The 19,509-nt window shown below is 42.5% G+C and overlaps 1 protein-coding gene across 49 annotated transcripts in view; it reads left to right on the top strand.

Moving 5' to 3' along the window:
• Positions 1 to 19,509, top strand: part of ADGRL3 (adhesion G protein-coupled receptor L3) — a 385,183-nt gene that overhangs the window by 113,443 nt on the left and 252,231 nt on the right. Inside the window, exon 3 of one of the 49 annotated variants that reach the window (XM_065061598.1) lies at positions 15,136 to 15,214. The exons of 47 other annotated variants lie outside the window; for them this stretch is intronic. The gene's annotated coding sequence lies outside the window, so the exon portion shown is untranslated. Of the gene's footprint in view, positions 1 to 15,135; positions 15,215 to 19,509 lie in introns of those variants that run through there. One more of the 49 variants, XM_065061592.1, reaches the window with a different exon arrangement.

Here is a 19,509-nt window from a genome sequence, read left to right as displayed (position 1 = left end):
TTGAGAGTTAATTATGATGAACACGTGTTTGTATTGGCCATGCACAAGGACAGATGTGACATGGAACTTGGTGGGAAGTGCTTCTGATTACTGGAAGGTGGATGATGCTCACTCAGCTTCAGAAGAGAGCTCCCCTGATTGATATTTTTAATGAGCTAGGGGAGAGTATTAAGACTGCTTGTGTGTCTGCCTACAAGCCCTCTGGGTAGAGAGCTAAATCACTGGGAAGCACTAGAAATAGAAGGGGTTATCAAACCAGGCGTTTTCCCTGGTGTATGTGCTATTTGTGTATGTGTATATCACACTTTTTTCTGTTTATTTTTATACAAAGCAGCATGAGTGACTACCCCCACCAGCAGCCTTGAGTAATCCTTGTCTAGCCAACAGCAAAAAAAACCCCCAAGTCCCGATTTTCTTGCTGGTGTGAACCACTGAAAAGTTGTCAGTCTCCTTTATTTTTCTACCCTGAGGATACATATGTGGAGGAATGAGTATTGGTTTGTACATGCGTGAGGATATGGTTGTATGTGTGGATTTGTTGTACTGGTTGATAAAAAGTCCAAGAAGGCCTGGGAGGGGATACCTGTGAGTATGCTACTTTAAAATAAAAATAAACAGAAAATCTTTGGTAGCAGAATTTAAAGGAGTCAGGGAAAATATTGGATTCCGGGTGCTATTTCTAAGTCTTTTTTAATCAGAATGGAAGTGGCATAATCAATATGTAACTCTTTGGCAGTTAACTCTTCAGATTTAGCTGAAATCACATTAAATGAAATAGATTTTATTCCTGGCTCAGGCAGAGAGGGTTATATTTGACTGAACTCTCTGGAAGTCAACTATTTGGGAGCTGCCAGCTCTTTGCAAAATGAGCCTGTAGCTGTTACCAGACAAATTATGATATCATTTCTTTGTCATTACTGATGCGGGTCCTGCTTCATGATGAACTAGGTACAAGAAGTTCTGGTGATGTGTGTCCTCTTTGCATTTTCCATTTCTCCCATGGATTTATTTGACTGTCTGGCCTCAGGCAAACCTTGTTATGCCCTTGCTATCCCAGGGTATCTTCACAAGAAAGGATCTCCCTAACCTTAATTTGAAAATTGCAAAATTTGGGAGGGTCAGGGTCTGCTCTGAGTTTGCAGCTGTATGAAGCACCTGTAATAATGAGTGATGGCTGTGGGAGCAGTTGTATTTGCTACTCCTGCAATTTTTTTTTTTCCCAAAACAAATTCCAAATTGCAAGCAAATTCCAAATTAAAACCCCTCTTGTGTTTTGGAGATGCTGTCATGCCAGGCCTTCTAGGTAGCATCTGTTTACACTTCCCACGTGTTGAGAAAAATCTGTCTACCTCCCAGAAGTTATGCTTTCCTCTCTTCTCCAAGCAAGAAAGCTGAAATCTTCCTTACAAATCCCAACTGTAGCTTGGCAGACTGCCAGCTTAAGGTTGTTTGGGTGTTAAGTTTTTTGTGGTGGGTTTTTTTATGTTTTGTTTTGGTTTTTATAATACTCCAGTTTTAAGTTTTGCATAAAACCGGTAAATATTTTTGGAGTTATGAATGATCTCATTTCCCTCTTTCCCCCGTTCCCTAGAAACATTCCTAATATGTTACTCAGTCTCTCTCTCTTCTGAACGGGGAAAATTTTAACTATAAATAAAGCAACACTTGAAACCATAAATAATGTTTAGATAGCTTGTGCTGAGGGTTTCCCAAAGGGAAGAAACTACTTTGTCGTGGCAGTGTATCGCGAGGATGTCTGATGTCACGTGGAAGCCAATGATGTCGCTTCAGAAGGTGCTGTTACATGCACAGAGTGTCCAAGTCCCTGCAATCTGGGTTGTGTTTCGATGTTGTTTTGTTTTTGATGTTTTTGTTGTGTTTGGTTTCCCTCCCTCCGCTCCCCAGGACTCCTGAAAAATTGACTGTTGGGCCAGCAAAGTAAATCACATTTATTAGAGTAGGGGGAGGGGAAGGGTGAAAGCCAGCAAATACTGGTGCTAAGAAATTCCACACTAAAGGCAGAAACTGCAGCTTTGTCTCAGGTTGTGGTGGAACAAAAATGGCAGGAACATGTGTCAATGACAGATTGCCAACCTTACAGTTTAATTCCTGACATTTTGTGGGTTTTATAGGTTTTACTGACAAAAAGATGAGGGGAAAGGGTTGGGTGGGATATAATTTCCTGAAGTGGCATTCTTGAAGGGAAATATCCTCAGCCCATCTTTTATTTTAATATATTGGGAACAGCAGTAACAATTGTAGTTTTTTTCATTAGATTAAATACATTTGAGTTACAACACTTTTTCTCCTTTAAAAACAGTGTCCAAACATTGGAGAAGTATACATAATTGAATGCTTTCCTTATTTGAACTTCATTAGGAGACAGCCTGTTTTTAATTCATATGACATCTCTGAGCTGTGTAGACTCAGGGTCTCTTAAAATGTGCATGTCTACAGAGATGTGAACAACCCCAGTCTGCCTGTTCTGCAAAGATGTATAATAAATATAATATTTTGAAAGCTTCTGAGAAATGTGACAGTGAGGATATTAAAAATGAAGCCCTATATTTCACCCAGGTGACTTTTTTTAAGATGCTAGCTAGCCACTGTATATAAAAATGCTGTGTCCTTCCTCACTTTGCCTTTTTCTTATCTCTGTTCCAACACCTGTTGAAATATCCTTCATCCGAAATTTTTGTTGTGTACCCTCAACAGAGAATGGTTTTAAGTGATGCAATTAGAAATCCTGCTGAATTTCATCAGGATAATTCTCAATACAACCTGGAGAAAACTATTAAAAGGGGAAAACCCTGAAACAATATTTAAAAAAAAAAAAAAAAAAATTTTTTTTTTTGGCCTGTTTAATTCTGGAGGAAGAAGGGGTGAAGAGAGGGCTCTTGTTCCCTTTGGGATTATGACCTTTTTGTCTCTTAACTGAGGAAGTAGCTTGGGAAAAGGAGAACCTTACTCTGATGGAGGGTTTTGAAGCATTTGCAAGGAAGGTTCTTTGATATGTGAAAGGTCTTTTAATATTCACTAAGGCCCCAGTTCTATTTAAGTGTTCATCAGTCCACTGCTGTTTTAATCACTGAGCATGAGTACGTGAAAGCTGCTTTTGGGGGTTGGCTACCAGAGTGTGCAAAGTGCTGGGTTGCAGTTTTTTTTTCCCCTTTTTGCATCAGCATATAAGGAAAAGGCAAAAGCCTTGTCTCTTGGCTGTGTGTCATCTTAATATGTACTTTGGTGAGTTTGTGAGATCCCTTGGCATTACCAAAGGAATATATGAACTTAATATCTTTTCTTCCTTCCTTTTTTTTTTTTTTTTCCTCTACTGATGTTACAATTTTTGTAGACTGTAAACCCTGTGCTAGTAATGGTGGGCCCCTCCTAACCCATGTAAGTCTGAGGCTACAAAATGCCTCTGGGTCAGAGTTTGTCGATGCACCTTGTAAACTCCATAGGCGACACCTCTGGTGGAAATTAAAAGTCTGTGAGTCCTTTGTTTTGGGTTTTACTGAGCCAACAAACTGCTGTAGCAAAATGATATGTTCTATAATCTCCATGAGTTAGTTGTTCATTTCAGGGCTCATTAAATTTAAAAGCTAGGCTGGCCAGTCATCAGTGCTTGTAAAGCCCAAGTCTGTCTTCTCAGGTCACGCGACTTGAAAATCCCTAACAGAGTGTGGACGTCCATTATAATCTTCATGGGTCTGCTATGAAAGAGGGTTTGGGGAGTTTGCAAAATCCTCTGAAAACCCAGAAGATCATATAGCCACATATGGCATGCCTTTTTTTTCTCTTTTTTTTTTTTTGGCATTCTCTTAGGGTCTGAATGTGCTGAAATCCATCATTGTTGGGCTCAGGAGGGCTACAAAGCCCATGGCGAAGGCAAGTGGTGTTTGTCATCCTGCTCTGAGGTTCAGTGGCATTATGTCCATGTGTGACTTCCATCTTCTCTTCCGTCTCATTTGGTTTCCTCAGCAAAGATTGATTTATTCTCATCAGACTTCCTGCAGATCGAGGGCCTTCAATCTGGCAAAATGCATCTCCATCCTTGAAGATGTCCCTGCTTGTGGCAGGGGGTTGGACTAGATGAACTTTAAAGGTCTCTTCCAATCCAAACTATTGTGTGATTCCACAAGATTCTATGACAAGTCTGTCCTTTTTTGAACTTGGAGGTGGTACAGTTTGAGGGGTGATTACATGCCTGAATGGCATAAATATCCCAAGATAAATTATCTTGTGATGCTTTCCAAATAGTGCTTGTATTAAAGTCCATAAACATCCCAAAATCCCTTGCTGAGCACCTGTGCTTTCCCCAAGGTAGGTGCTACCCAGGGCCAGGAAATTGAAGCATTTCCAAACTTGATTCCCGTTTGGGATATAATGGTTGCTGTGTTCATTTTGAATAAACATCTGCCTGGATGAAATCTCTTGCCTGAGGCTTTCATTAGAATTAGCCAGCAAATGCCTCATTTTGGCCATTGAGGACTGAGTCCAGACCATCACGGTGGGTTTCTTTTTCTAAAAGAGATTTGCTGACTTCTCTGGCTTGTGTGCATGTACAGGCATGTATATGCATACATACCTCTTAATCTGTAAATGATTGTAAATTGTTACCAGCTTCTAAACTTAAAAGGGAGGGCCAAGAAAACCAAAAGAGGAGAGAAAAAAACCCTTCCTTTTTCAAGTATTGCAGGATCTCTTAAAAAACCCCTGCATTGCTTCCAGGGCTCCTTTGGCATTAATGAAGCATTGACAAATATTTTTGCAGCTGAGTTAGCACTGATGGAACCATTAGTTTTGGAAGGACCTGCATGCAGCACTGAGTGTTGCTTAATTTTGGGTCCCTGAATTGCTGAAGCCTGGGAGAGCATGTGGAGGGCTATGGCTAAATGGTTGTCTGGTCCTAGCACTCTGGGGCAGGTGATGTTTGAAGATAGTAGTGTGCCTAGACCTCTGGTCTAGCCTAAGATGGCTGTTTGAATGAATAGATAATAAATGGTTGAAAGTAGCTTTTTGTTTCCCTTGATGCTATTGTGGCTGAAATTAAAGGCTGAGAACATGCCCAAGAGTGAGGGAGAAGTCCAGGAAAGCAGGTAATTTTTATTTTCCACTGCTGAGAACTGAAGGGTAAACCCTGCCCATCCTGCTGACATCAGCAAGAGTTTTGCAGTGGCAGAACTGGTGTGTTAGAGGTCCTGGTCAGCTTGTCGTGATCCGGGTCACAGCTTGGTGGCCTTGAAGCCCAGTGCACGCAGGTGTGTGTCATGGGGATGGAGGTGGAAGATTGAAGTTAAGGGTGTAATAATTCCTTCTGAACACTCTTCAGCTGCTTAGTGTGCAACCAGTAATTCATCTGTGATGGAAGTGTCCATATTGGCCTCAAGTTGCACCAGGGGAGGTTTAGGTTGGATCTTGGGAACAACTTCTTCCTGAAAAAGGTTGTCAGGCATTGGAACAAGCTGCCCAGGGCAGTGGTGGAGTCACCAGCCCTGGAGGGGTTAAATAGAAGTGGAGATGTAGGTCTTAGGGATGTGGGTTAGAGCCAGGGTTAGGTTAATGGTTGGACTCAGTGATCCTCTTACTGCCTGCCTTTATTTTAGGTTTTGTTCCCTTTAAACTCTTTTTGAAGAGGGCTGCACGGATTGTGTTTCATGGAATAAATTATTGGAATTTTTTTCAACAGACATTTATTTTGAGGGAATAATGTAAATGTATGCAAGTAGGATGCTGTTGTGTGAGAGACATGATATATTTATATAAAGTATTAGAATGTGGAGGGCTTGATTTATAACACTGAATAGTTAATGGGAATAAGTAATAAATTACAACATTAAGCTTCCTGGGTTTTTGAGATCCCTGCTCCTCTGTGTGAGCTGGTGGATAGGAAGATGGCAACTTCTTTCTTATTTTTTTTATATATCTGCAACTTGTGGACTTTCATACATAATGATGTAGAACCAATGTCAATTCAGTGAAGCAAAAGGAAACATTTTTAATTTGCAGTTTTGGAAAACATGGGGAGTAGGGAAATTTCTTCCCTATCTGTCTGTCCCTAATTCCTTTGTCTTCAGGACATGTGTAAGGCGAGGAGGTAGCTGGAATGTCCAGTACAATGTTGATAATGTGTAAATTATTGCCACTGGAAGTAGGAAAGAAGTAGTACATTACAGTAATGTGTGCTATCTAAATAGATGGTTTGCCTTGACGAATTATTCAAGGATGAATCAGTGACATACAATCAGGCACTGTCAGAAAAGAAAGCATAAGCATCTACCCTAGAATGGCAAAGCATAATTGTTATAGACACAATTGATAGTGGCAAGTATTGGACTCACACTAATGGTTGCTCAAACTGATTGTCTTTTTTGTCAGATCTCAGATTTGGTCCAACAGCAGCAAATATCTTCTCTCAAAGTGTTAGTTTCTTTCTTTTTTTTTTTTTTTTTTTTTTTCCTTTTCTTCCTCCTCCCCTTCCTGTTCTTTTTTAGACATTTGACAATAATGTACTACCTTGCTTAGCTTTTTAGTCAGTTGTCTCCCACTCCGGAAAGCCAGATTTCTTAAATGCTCCTATGATGCCAAGTTAATTGCCCGAAAATAAGTGCTTGAGGATGGATCAAGTATTGTCTCATCAGCATTCAGCGTCCCTGCCAGTGCATGGGAAGGGGGAAGGGAAGCAACACCAGGAAGGTTTGAGGAAAAGAGATGGGGAACAAAGGAAGAGCACAACTGTCCTGCAAATGGCCCTGGCTATGGCAAGGGTTGTGACCAAATCCCTGCTGCACCCACAGGTTACGCTGTGAAAGTGTTATCTGCACATGGGTGGGATTAATGTCCCTTCCCCAAAATGAGGGAGAAGATTGTGTTTTCTGTGTCCCTGGCTGTGTTTCTTTACTAAGGCAAAAGTTAAAGCATCTGCCTACCTTTGCAAGCAAAACTTGAGTTACTGGTGCTCTGTTTTCTCTACCTCTCTAGAGAGCAAGGTGAGGGGAGTCAGTGCTCGTCTTTGTGGTGAGGATGATTTCTAGATAAATGAGCAGTCTCAGAGGTATTCCTAAAATGCAAAAACACACAGAGCAATGGTACAAGGTAGAAGTTGGGGGAAACAGAGGAAAAGTCACAGCTGGTGCTTGTGAGTCCACCTCACTGCTGGTGTGTAATGCAGTCAGACCCAGCACAAGACTGGATATACCACAGTGAATCTTGCACCTTTTCCTTCTTTTATTGCTATGGGTAATATGCAGAATAAAATGATGAAGATGCATAGCCAAGCGCTGTGATGACACCACACTTGTTTGAGTCAATACAGGAAGGTTTTTTTTTTTTAAGATAAAGCACCCAGATTTTCCCTTTAGGCTCGCAGGGGACTTAGAAGGAGCTGTGAGGGTGAGGAGTGAAGCTGAACACCTAACCAGCATCAATAACAGCCTCTTTGTGCAGTGCCTAAAAGGCAAGTGGGGTCTTTCTGACTCCCTCGCGCCCACTGCCCTGTGCCTCTGTGGTGGACAGGTGCCTGCAGCATCTTGAAAGAGCACAAAGATATTTGTGATACCCATCTATCCAGCCCTGCTTTTCAGCTTGGGTTGTGCTCCCCAGATCTGGAGAGAAGAAGGGGGCTTCCACCCCCTCCAGACTTGCCAGCACCGCTGGGGGCTTTGCTTTATCCTCTTGCCAAACAGAGCAGGGGCACTCCCTGGGATTTAACAAATCCTCTACTATTTCAGGTCCCCAGAGTTTTGGCAGTGCTCTTGATCCCTCCTGCTCCATTCTCCCTCTGATTGCTTATGCTTGGCTGCCTTGGACTCTGTGTCCCAAGGGATTTCTAGCCTTCTCTTCTCTTTCTGGGAGCCATCAGGCAGATTTGCCCTAATGGTGCGTATATTTGTCCCAGCCCCCTTACTTGACCTTGGTGAGTTTTAACACCTTTTCAGCTCCTCTTTAATCTGGGAGTGCCTCCCTGCTTCAGAGAAGGAAAAGGCTTTTATTTATCCCAGCTTGTGCGTTGTCAGCAGGTTTGTTAACTAAGCTTTATATGTAAAACCTTTAATAAGTGATGTCAGCGCTTTAGAGAACCGACCTGACTTTCACATCCCATTGGCAGGGCCTGCAGTCAGAAATACTGTTCTTGCACTAGCAAATTTGATACGGGTGTTTGAATATATGTGTTAGTCACTTTGGAGAGCATGCATATTATTTTAAAACCTTTTCTGTCTTTTGGCCCTCATCTCAAGGTCAGAAACACTGCAGCCCTTTAATTGATTAGGCAGCACTGAAAGTAAATAACGATAGTTGAAAAGCACTCTGTAAATACTAAATATTGCTTTTATAAGTGCTCTCCATCTACATTTGTGCCTTTTGTCAGATGTGCAACCCTCGATTAACACATCAGCCTTTCTTTAACGTTCATCTGTGAATGTTACCCTTCTTGTTGCTTGCATTTTTGATGGACCTGTCACCACTGGGTCTGTGCAGCTCTTCAATATCTCATTCCAAATAGGCTGGGGCTGGCAATAACCAGGAAGGAGTGTAATGAGCTAGAGAGAGCCGAGCATGCCTGGTGTATCTATCTGGCAGCATCCTAGATTATAAATCCGCACGTATACCTTTGGTGCTCCCGCAGTAATGTCAGTTCAATAACATCCCTTCAGGACAGCAAGATGGATTTTTACATTCATAATGAATGAGATAATTTGATTATTGTTGCTAGCAGCAAAGAGGTTTAGAGGCAGTCTGGTTCTCAGCCCCACGAGACAGAGAAAGGATGAAAGAAACGCTGCATTCCTCAGCATGCATTTGATCCATCAATCACCCTGACAAAGTGTGTGCTCCTGAACCATTAAAGTGTGGCATCTTCTCTTCAGACTTTTGAGATTACTGACTTTAAAGCAGCAAGTCAATTAAGAAGTCAAACATAGGCTGGGAGGAGAGGGGGAGAAGAAAAAACACTGTTAAAATACTAACCTGACATGCTTTGGTTTGTTTGATAGGCTAACAGACTGCTAATATTTAATTTAAAAAACCTGGATGCTGTCCAAAGCAAACTTATGAATAGCATAAGTCATATTAAAGCAATCTTTCATTAAGCACCAGCTTTCTCATAATTACTTTCAGCAGGATACAGTTTCAGAGAAACTATGGTATTTCTTTATTTCGGTAACAGAGCTTTCTGCTAAAGGTTATTTCCAGAGGGTTACTCATCGTGTGGTGTGATGAAATAAATGGGGGACTGATAAATCTGCAAGAAAACCTAGACCAGGAGTCCAGCTCCTGTTCTCTTCCCAACAGTCCTTTGGGACATGAGCATCGCAGCAATATTTAACCTCTATGGGGACTCGAGGGGTGAAGGGTGTTGGTCTCAGATCTCTGTTGGAGGTCTGGGGCCAGCCGCACTGAAAGGCATGAAGCTTTGTTATTATAGATCTTGACCTGGTGCAGTATTTATACTTTTGCTCTTCCTATCATAAGCTGTGGTAAGTTAATTGCTGATGAGGGGAGGAACACACACAGAAATACCCAAAGGGAGTTAGGAGCCTAAATTTTCTTGCTCAACTTGACTTCTGTTCCTTACGTAGAAACACACATCCAGAAATACAAACTGTACCTAAAATAAGAGATAGACACAATTGTGTGTAATTAGTGTCTTTTTTAATAACATTATTATTTTAAAGTTTGCACACTTTCCCAGTTACTTTTGGCATTTGACAATGATGAGGAGCAAGGGAGGTTTTATTACTCTTTGGTGTGTGTTTATTTTCGGTGTCTGCACCTTAGAAGCCATAACGTGCATGTGTGACAAGTGTTTGTATTTCCAGGGTGAAAGGAATGAGTTGTGGGAGATAAAGGTCATTGGGTGGCATCAACAAGAAGTGTTGGAGGTGGCCTGAGTCCTGAGTCCTGCAGCTGCTCCTCCAGGGTACAGAAGTTCATGTTATTGACAGCTTTTTCTCCAAGGTTTTGAGGTTGGCTCTTAATTGGCAAGCTCATTAGCAGGCTCGCTAACAGGAGGGAGAGTGAGCCAAATTTGTATTCTGTCAGCACTTGCTGTGAGGAGTCAGTAACCAAATAGCTTTTTTTATGGTGTCTCCTTTGGTGCCTATTTCTGGTGGCTCAAGTTTGTAGGCCTGCTATAAACCCCAATAAATCTAACAGCCATTAATAACTGATTGACCAAAGGGATTTATGTAATCATGGGATTACAGATGCTAATTCCTTTCTCCAGGTGTGTTTCTGCGTTTTATTGATCAGAGAACAGGCTGTAAAAACTGATTTAAACTAATGGCATGAGAACACCAGGGTGGGTTTAATGCCACTTGGATGTCAAAAGGCTGTTTAGGTTGAGTGGTGCTTGGGCTGGTTTCACAAATACTTGTAGTGGGAGATGGGAAGTGGTTCTGTGTCCTGAGGACAGTTTCTCCAAGAGTTGTAGCCAGTTCAACTAGTAGTTGCCTTGGAGAAGGAGGCTGTAGCAGGCTAGAGTAAGTCTGCCTCCTTGCAGTCTTTGTGAGAGATGTGCTCTGCTGTAGATTCTTATTTTTTTATTTGAATGTTGATGTTCAGGATGCTGTTCTGTCTCATAAGGCATTACGAGCCTGGAGAAAAGTAGGCTGAAGGGAGCCCTTCTCGCCCTCTACAACTATGTAAAAGGAGGTTGAAGCACTGCAGGTGTGTTACTACCTGCTAAAGACTTGCAACTCCAGGTAAAGTGATGAGGCCTGGGCTGATGAAAATTTACATTGGCTCATCAATGCTTTAAGCTGTGGGAAAGCACCTGTGATGAACCATCTTTTTTCCATCTTAAAGTAAACTAAATAAAGGTAAAAAAAAAAAAAAGTTGACTAGAAAGTGTCAGACGGCAGTAGCTGGGGTTTGTCACATGAACTGTGTTCCTGATTCCCATGGCAGAGGATGCCGGTAGTGCCACATGTGTGATGCCTTTGGCCGTGCCAAGCTACATCTGAAAAGGTGTCAAACCCCAATCCTGAGCAGCACTGAGCTCCTTTCAGCTCTGTCAGGCAAAATTCTCTGTGAAAGTGGCTGCCGATAGAACGACAATACACAGACATCAGACATTAAATGCTTTTCATCTGTGTTTCTTAACTGGATGTTTTTCCCCAAGAATTTTTTTTTTTTTTTTTTTTTTTGAAAAGCAGCCCTGACAGCCACATAGTTGCTGTGGATATGAAGAAAACCCAAATAAAAAACAGAAGGGAGCTTACTGGGTTGCTTGCTGCTCTCCCTCTCTTGTTTTGCAGTGCACAAACAGTGCTTTTTGCAGAAGCCTTGGATGCCATTTTCTGCTGCAGCCTTCCATCTGACAGCAGGAATGATTTCCCAGGGCAGCAGAAGGCTTTGCCATCTGGCTGCAGGAATGATAGTCCTGTCCTGCTGTTTTGGTAGACTTGAAGAAGTCAGGCCTTCTGAAGAGCTGAGGGTTTCTGGACAAACTTTTAATATTTCCATTTTTGTTCCCACTCTGTTCCCAGTCATGTCCTGTCAGCACAGCTGAGGGGGAGCTGCCATTCCCCAAAAGGAATCTCATTTTTTTTCCTCAACAGCTCCATGTTTTACAGTGCTGCTGGGGCTTAGCTGGGATAAAAAGGAACATCCCAACTTTGAATGTCTGTTAATTATCATCTTCTTTTTTAATTTAGCAGCAGCTCAGAATTGAGTGTTGTGACTTAAATGTTGTATCTGGGCTCTCTTTCAGGGGATAACATGAATGAGCAGCAGACGCTGGATTAATGCCTTGGCCTAATCTCCTTTTATTTGCAAATATCCAGTTCCTTGCAGATGGCTCTGAACAACAAGAAACATACACTGCCTGCCTCTGGGGAAAATTAGGTTGTTTGTAGCCACTGCTGTCTGCATTATAATCCCCAGTGACAATTTCTTCTTTTGTTGCTGGAGCGAGGGTTCGGTGGCACTTTGAAGGCACAGCACAGCAAGGTGGCATTGGAAGCAGCACTGTTTCAGGCTTTAAAGTAGGGCGGTGGAAGGAGAAAGAAAAGGACCTTGTCTCTTTAGAGAACAAGAGGCCATGGTTTTTCTTCTTCTCATCCTTTCACTAGTCAGGAGAAGAAGCTTGTGTGATAAATAATTCCATGTGAGTGTCTCTCCTTGTAGCACACAGTGCCTTCCTGTGGCAGTGGGCTCAAGCCAGGTTGTCACTTCTCCATCTTGATGGCTGTCCCCAAGCTCCACTGTGCTCATTTGTGACTTTATCCTGAACTTGTCAGCGCGTGACATGAGAGATCAAATTTGATGTGATGAATTAAGGGCAATGCTGGGCAATACCTACTCTTGCAAAAGGTGGGGGGGTGAAAGCTGCTTATTGGGAGATAATTAATCGTGAAAATCAAATGATCAGATTAATCTTTGTGGCTTGGCTGTGTCTCAAAGACTGCCAACAGAAAAATACAAAATATAGAATAGGTATTGCAGCAGAAGAGATGTGTCTGAAATACCACATGTGAGCAGGGGTGCTGGGTGCTACCATTAAAATTTGTCACTGCTGGCTATGCAGCAAGATTTTCCTGTAGATGTCCTCACCATGTAGTTAGCCCCAAGCAAAATGCTTTTTTGACTTACTATGTAAGAAGGCAGGAAATTGCAGATTACTAGTTACCAAAGATATATCACCAGGGTACCTGAGCCAGCTTTCTGGATGCTGCCTGGGTTATCTAGGAGCCCAGCCTGTTTGTGATTTTGGGGTGTGCGTAGTTTGTGGTGGTTGTGTGTGGTGGTTTTTGCTTGCTTGCTTGCTTGTTTGTTGTTTCAGTTCTGTGGGAGCCGGTCCCAGGACCAGCACAGCTCTGGGACCAGCCCATGGAGGTGAGCCCAGAGCAGAAAACTTCAGTGGCTACAGATGATTTGGGAGGAGATCTGATGTCTTCAGAGTTAGCAAAGTCCCTCAGACCTTCAGTTTGTGGCTGCATGCCTGTTGGGTCTGGTAGCTCAATGAAAAACAATTGAAGATTACGCTTCTCTCTCACTTGAGCACCTTTAGAGTTAAGAAAATTGTTCCTGTAGCAGCTTAAATCATATTGGAAGTCTGTGAAGCACAGATGTGCTAGTACTGCAACTTGTAATTATAATTGTAGCATAAGACCTACTTCTGATCGGGTCTGTCATGGCAGCAAGAACAGTGAAGCTGGGGCAGGACAAGGCTCTCTTGTCACTCCTTCTGGCATTTGAATTGGTTGATTAAACATACTGCAGGTATGTCGACGTGCTAGTTGCACCTTTGACAGAAATATGAATGTGCCTTGAGGCTCCCGCATTTTTGCAAGTATGTGGTTTATCTTATTTAAAGCCTAGAAATCTAAACAAGTTGTGTGCATCTTTTTTCCCCTTTACAAGCTGACAAAATCAGCCCAAAACATGGGCCTTTTACTAAATCCTCTGCCATCAGTGGATATTCCATCAGCTACGGATAGCAGCAGTGTGACTCGGGAGAGAAAATGGCTTTCTCCTAATAGTGTTTTCAATTTAGCCTTTGCTACATTTCCTTTTTTCTCCTTTGTTGTTAGAAATTTTTGTTCTGTAATTGTGTCAAAATTTGCAAATGTTTTTTTGGGTGCAATCTGTAGGAGGGAAGCTGTACCAGGTGCCCTCATATACATGCACCCCTCCAGCAAGATGGGTTGAACCATCTGATTGGTCTGTGCTTGGCCTTCTGACTTTTATAGGGCAGGAAGGCTGCTTTGTTAAATAAAAAATTAAATTAAATTTGCTGTTTCCAGATGGCCATTAAGAGATGTCCAGGGTTCATGCCATGACATTTGTTCTATAGTAACTGCTTTCTCGTGCCGCCGTTTTCCGATCTTCTCATCTTTTCATGGCAGCCCGCTTGGTGGTGGCTCTGCCCAGGTGTAGCATCTCTGGCTGACTTGATGATTCTTCTGAAAGAAGTGTGGTTTTTGCTATGTTGAACTCATCTCAGCTTCATTTAACTCACTTTTAAAAGTATTCTGAACCTGTCCCTTTCCTCACACATCTCCAACATTTAATTTACTCTGTCTCACTGAAGTCAGGATGTTAGAGGAAGTTTTGCAGGTGAAGGTCCTTTGGAAGGAGATTTGATTTTTGGTTGGCTGTGGGGCATTTTGTAGATTTTATGCAGTGAAGGTTGAATCTCCAGGAAGAAGGTTCAGTGTAGCTTGAAGGGGCATCAACGGGAGCAAACTGCCAGTGTCTAATAATACCAAGGCTGATAAATCTGTAGTCTAGTACAACAAATCAAGGCAGTGCTGCCTGCTTTAAGAATAATGCCATCTCCAAAGCATGTGGAGGAAGATTAACTGGTTTTCCAGCAACCTGCTGCCATCTGTACAAACCATTTCCTAAAATACACTAGTAAATGCCTGTGGGAAGAGCCGCGAGCCTAGTTGTGTTTGCAGACTGGTACCTGAAATGTTGGTCCTGTCTGCAGGGTTGGAAATGGGCAGCCTGGGTGGAGGGACAGCAGTGGGAACAGGGCAGGTCCGAGTGCATGTGCAGGATGACGCTGACTCTTTGGAAGCAGTGGGGGAGGAGAGATGGCAAGTGCCAGAAAATAGTGAGTTTTTGAGTCCTGGCTCAGCAGAGATGCCTCCCAGAGCATCAGTGTTATTAAGCAGAGATTGGCCACCTTTGAGCAGTGCGGTGGCGGTGTTATTAAATGATCTCTGTAGAGATGAGAAGCTGTTATTTCTGCAAATTCACTTTGAGCCAGATCCTGCGGTCTTTGCTTGCATTCAGCAACTTGATTTTATCAATCCTGTGGGTTTCCCTGAGAGCGATTGTGTGCTAAACCCTCCTCAGCTTGAATATTGGTGCATTAGTCTGGTCTTATAACCCCAAGTGTTATATTAAAATTCTGTAATTAAAAGGGGGAGAGGGATCTTCAACGCCTTCTCCTTTTCATAGCACTGTCTTGCTAAAAAAATGTAACTTTCTGAGAGAAGCCTTTGTGCTGAAGTGTGCATCTCCACAGAAGGAAAAACAAATACGGAGTCTGACACAAGCTCCATTCTTCCTTGAGGCCTGTGAGATAGCAGCATAAAACATGACGTTTAACATCAGCCTTTTCTAAAGGCTTCTCAATAATTGTGAAAAGATCCTGTTTTTCAGACCAGTAATTTTTCACAGCTCTTCTACAAAACCTCTGGAGGGGGAAGATCAGGAGCAAGAAATCCTCCCTCTGATCTGGGAAACACTGCATGAAGAGGTCAGTTTAGCATTTTTGTTACTTCAAAATTGATAAGGTTTCAGCTGCTTTGCTTGTATTCCCCTCCCTCCCCTGCCCTCCCCTCCTTCCCTTCCTTCCCTAGAAACTGGTGAGTTCATGACCATGAATTCAAAGCTTGCCATACTTGAAATGAGTCAGGGATGTGAAGAGCCTATTCCTGCAAAATGATCCAGTATTCTTATAACCTCTTCTCATGGGAAGGCAGGGTTAGTCACTTGAGTTTATTTGGTGTCCTGCTGTCAGCTGTCAGTTGTTTTGTACAGAAATTGTGATCTCTGTGAGGTAGCAAGTGTCATTCTGGCTACTTGAAGTTACACCACCCAGGGCAGTGGGGCTCTGAGCCAGGGCTGAGGTCTTCATTGGTCTGAAATTATTCCAGAGAAAACATTTTGCTTTGCAACTGGAAGGCCCAAACAATAAAAAAGACTTTCAGTCATGATAAGCCAGTTCTGATTTGATGGTTCCAAGTCATTTTCTGAATGATTGAGGAGTTTGTTTGAGGTTTATAAGTAAACTTTTGAATATGCTCTCCGTTAGAAAAGTGAACTTAAATGAAACATACAAGTTTTAGTGGCGTAAGTGGTGAGAAGCACGAGTGTGTCAGGACAAGGCCTTATCACGTATGAGTTGTAGAGGTGCAAGCAGAACATGGGTTCCCAAATCCCAGCTGCTTGCCCTGTCCCACTGTCTGTGACACTTGTTGTCATGAAGCAGGGTAAGTTTTACCTCCATCAGGATGTGACAAGAAGCTTGATTTGGCCTAAAGTTTTCTTGGAGAGTATGAGGCTTGTGTGTGCTCGTAGGGTTGGGATCAAGTGCCCTGTCTCTTCCCCCGAGCACACTGGATTGCTGCTTGGAATGCTTCGCCTGAATGTCGGCTTTCAGGTTCAAACTGTGCAAAATCATCTATTTCCATCTGGCTTTGAGTTAAACTCATAAATAGTTCTCTGGCACCGTGAGAGAAAAGTGAGGGGATTATTCTGATTCACAGCCTGCTTTGGGGTAGTGCTGACACCTCTCTGAACTTTTCTTGGGGGGCTTGAGCTGAATTTCAGTTTTGTGGTGAAACCTGAATGCGGGTCAGCACAGTGCCGCCTCAGAGATGGCAACAAAAACCTTTGCTCAGTGCTATTTATAATCTTTTAATTTGTATTCTGGCCTGCTGAGCTCTCCGGGGCGCTGAAATAATGGTGACTGTAACTCAGCCCCCAAGAATAAACCCGTTCCAGCAGGGCTGCTCTCTTTTCTGGCTATTGACTCCAAATTAAACAATCCCATTGACCTGTCTTTCCCCCTCTCAGAGGGGCCTTATAACACGGCACAAACACAGGCAGCACTTCTTACAAACAAACCAGCACAAGTTGGGAGAAATTGCATGTAGTCATGCTTCCCCCTGGAAGGTTCCCAAAACCCAGGGTCCAGCAAGTGCCGACCTTGCTCCACAGATCTCACTCCAGTTTCATTGAAATCCCTTGGATCTTGGCAAACCTGCCTTTTGTGAGGGATGCAAAAATGGAGCTGAACTTCTGACAGGTAATGTGAATGAGGAGTAAAGGGAGCTGTAGTCAAGTGTGTTACTTAGTGCTGGTGATTTCCGCTGTTGCTTGTCACAGGTCCTTTAACTTTTGTCATGTTTCCATCTTCAAAACCATGGTGTGCCTTGCTGGCTTGTTTTATTACGTAATTGATGGAGAGTTATTTGCCTTGCATTTTGTATTTAGCTGTTACAGGATTTTAAAAGCTAGGAAAGACTGTTACATCATCCATTTTAACCTCCAGCATGTCACCTTTTTTATTTTTTCCCCCACAAGATGCTTCTCTCTGGATCCCTATAGCTTAAGTCTTAGGTAGTCTTGAGTATTGCTGTTATCCCTGCCCTTGCTTGTACTCAATATGTTGTTGTAACTCTTAGATATCTCTAGATAAAACCATATCAGGCTTCTTTTTCTTCTTCCCCCCCTTAGCACAGCTTCCAGCAGTGCAGCAGCAGTGCTGGGGTCTTGCTTCTCTGGCCGTCATCCCTGAACTTCTTACAAATAATCTCCACACGGATGTTTTGCTAATTTTTTGTGTATGTGGGGTTTTTGTTGTTTTTTGGTTTTGTTTTTGTTTTTATTCTCCCGTCATCTTTGGTGTTGATTCTTCGGTGCTATAATTGAGGTGCTTTGTCCACAACTTGCTCAGGGCTACTTTTGGTCCTGTTGCAGCAAGCTGGACTTGCAGCAAAATGTCGACTTTTTAGATGCATAGGATGTTGGGCAGCATTGTGTGCCTGCTCTGGGTATGCATTCTTTTATCTCACAAGTGACTTTAAAATATTGATTTTGATTTTTTTTTTTTTTAATTTCTTTTAAGGTACATCATTGCTATTTAGAACTTTTTTGTATATAGTGAATCTATGACATTTTTATAAAGCACTTTTATTAGTAGCAATACACAGAGGCTGCAGCCGACTGATGGCCAGATAGATAAGAGCTTTCTGCTTCTCATCCAGGGAACCAAAATAAACTCAAGCTGTGGGAGGAAGCAGAGTTGCAGAGCAAAGAAAGGGACTGATTTAGGATTTTGCACCACTCTGAGTGCAGTTCTTGATTCAGAAATTTAAGATGTGCTTTCTCGTGAAGGTTGTACCCACAGCTAGATACTTGATTCGTGGGCAGATTACTGTAAGGTGCTCTGTGCTGGTACATCATGGTCTGCAGGCACACATTTGCTGTTGTCCTGCAGTGAATATGGAATAATTTGAAATAGCTTATTTCACTGGGAGAACTATGTCCTGCTTGCCATGGAATTAAACACATGCATAGATTTTTCTAGGGAATGCGATTCAAGATAAAATGTTTCAGAACATGGAGGAGACTGTGGCTGGGGGAAAGGGGTTTTGCCTTTATACACAGGAACCAGTGTCTGCTCACCAGTGAAAACAAATCTTCAGAATTGCCTCATCCAGCAGTTTCCGTGGCAAATTCTCAGTATTTGGTATCTTTCTTGAAATCTCAGATCCATCTGTTCCATTACAGTGTTAGAATGGCATGTTCAGGCTTGGTCTCTGAACCAAGAAAAAGATCCGTCAGCTCTCTGGTAAGGGGGAACATCTCCATTTCTCCTCCACACCTGCAAAAAACCGAAAGCTAAAGAACAATCCAATGTGTATATATATATTTATTTTTATCCTTTAAAAACTAATTCCAAATTTTTGAGGCAAAGAACAGTTAATATTTAAGAGAAATACTCTGAAAAATAGAAGCGACTCAGGTGTGTTAGAGAATAGCACCGTGGAGAAAGAATCAAGAGTGAAGGTAACATAGGCTGCATTTGTCCCTGTATTTCTTTTTTATTTTGGCCCAGGATCAGGCATGGAGATGCCAGTTCCTGGAACTTTAGTATTGCAAATGCTTTTTGTTCCTGTCCTGTGTTTATGCTTCTCTGTGCTGCTGTATGTTACAAGCAGGTGAGTGGAGGTCTTGCAGCAGGTGAAAAAAGATACGGGATTAAATTGGTCTCGTATTTGTTACTCAGTTGTTACTGCTTAGGTGCAATATATGTTGAGTTCCTTTAATCCTGTGTTAAGGTAATAGAAGCTTAAAAAAATAATAATAATGTGTGAGTACATGCACACTCTTTACTGTTGGTCAGTAAACCCCGGGGAGAGGAGTTTCATCATCGGCTGGCTGAGAGTTTAAAACCACCAAATCCCTCCCCTGTGGAGATAAAGCCCTTGTGAATAGTTCATTATCAAAGTCTCTGTTTTGCTCTTAAGTACTTCTTTCCTTCAGAGGAGCACCTCTCTCGAAAGCCTTTTGTGTCGATGACCTTGGAAGGATCCTGGTGTGTTTGTGGCCGTGCTGTCTGGCAGTTGGGAAGGGAGAGAAGGGTCTCTGTGCGGGTGCTCCAGCACTAACTGTCCCCTCTGCCTGTCCAAGGGAGGTGATATGTTGTTTCCTACCCCCGTGCTAAGCAAGAGCATCAGTGTGCTGTGCAAGGGGGTGGTAGCTTTCACTTGGCAACTGTATTTGCCTCCTCGCTGGCAGCTTGGGTTTGTGTCCTGGGTGGATAAACATGGCCTTTTGCACAGTAAAAAAAAAAAAAATCATGTGGTGCCTGGCAGTTCACTTTCAGCCAGTGCTTTGATGTGTGTTTTCAGAGTGGCTGTGACACTGTGGATGAGGGATGGCGACTGACCTGATTTTTGGTGGAAAAATCAGGCAGTTTCACCGTGTGCTAGAAGAAATAGATGATATAGTGGCAAATGATGTTTTGTCTTGAGAACCTCA

Source organism: Columba livia, chromosome 4 (genome assembly GCF_036013475.1).
Source record: "Columba livia isolate bColLiv1 breed racing homer chromosome 4, bColLiv1.pat.W.v2, whole genome shotgun sequence".
Classification (NCBI taxonomy): domain Eukaryota; kingdom Metazoa; phylum Chordata; class Aves; order Columbiformes; family Columbidae; genus Columba; species Columba livia.
This window is presented reverse-complemented; position numbering and strand designations above follow the sequence as displayed.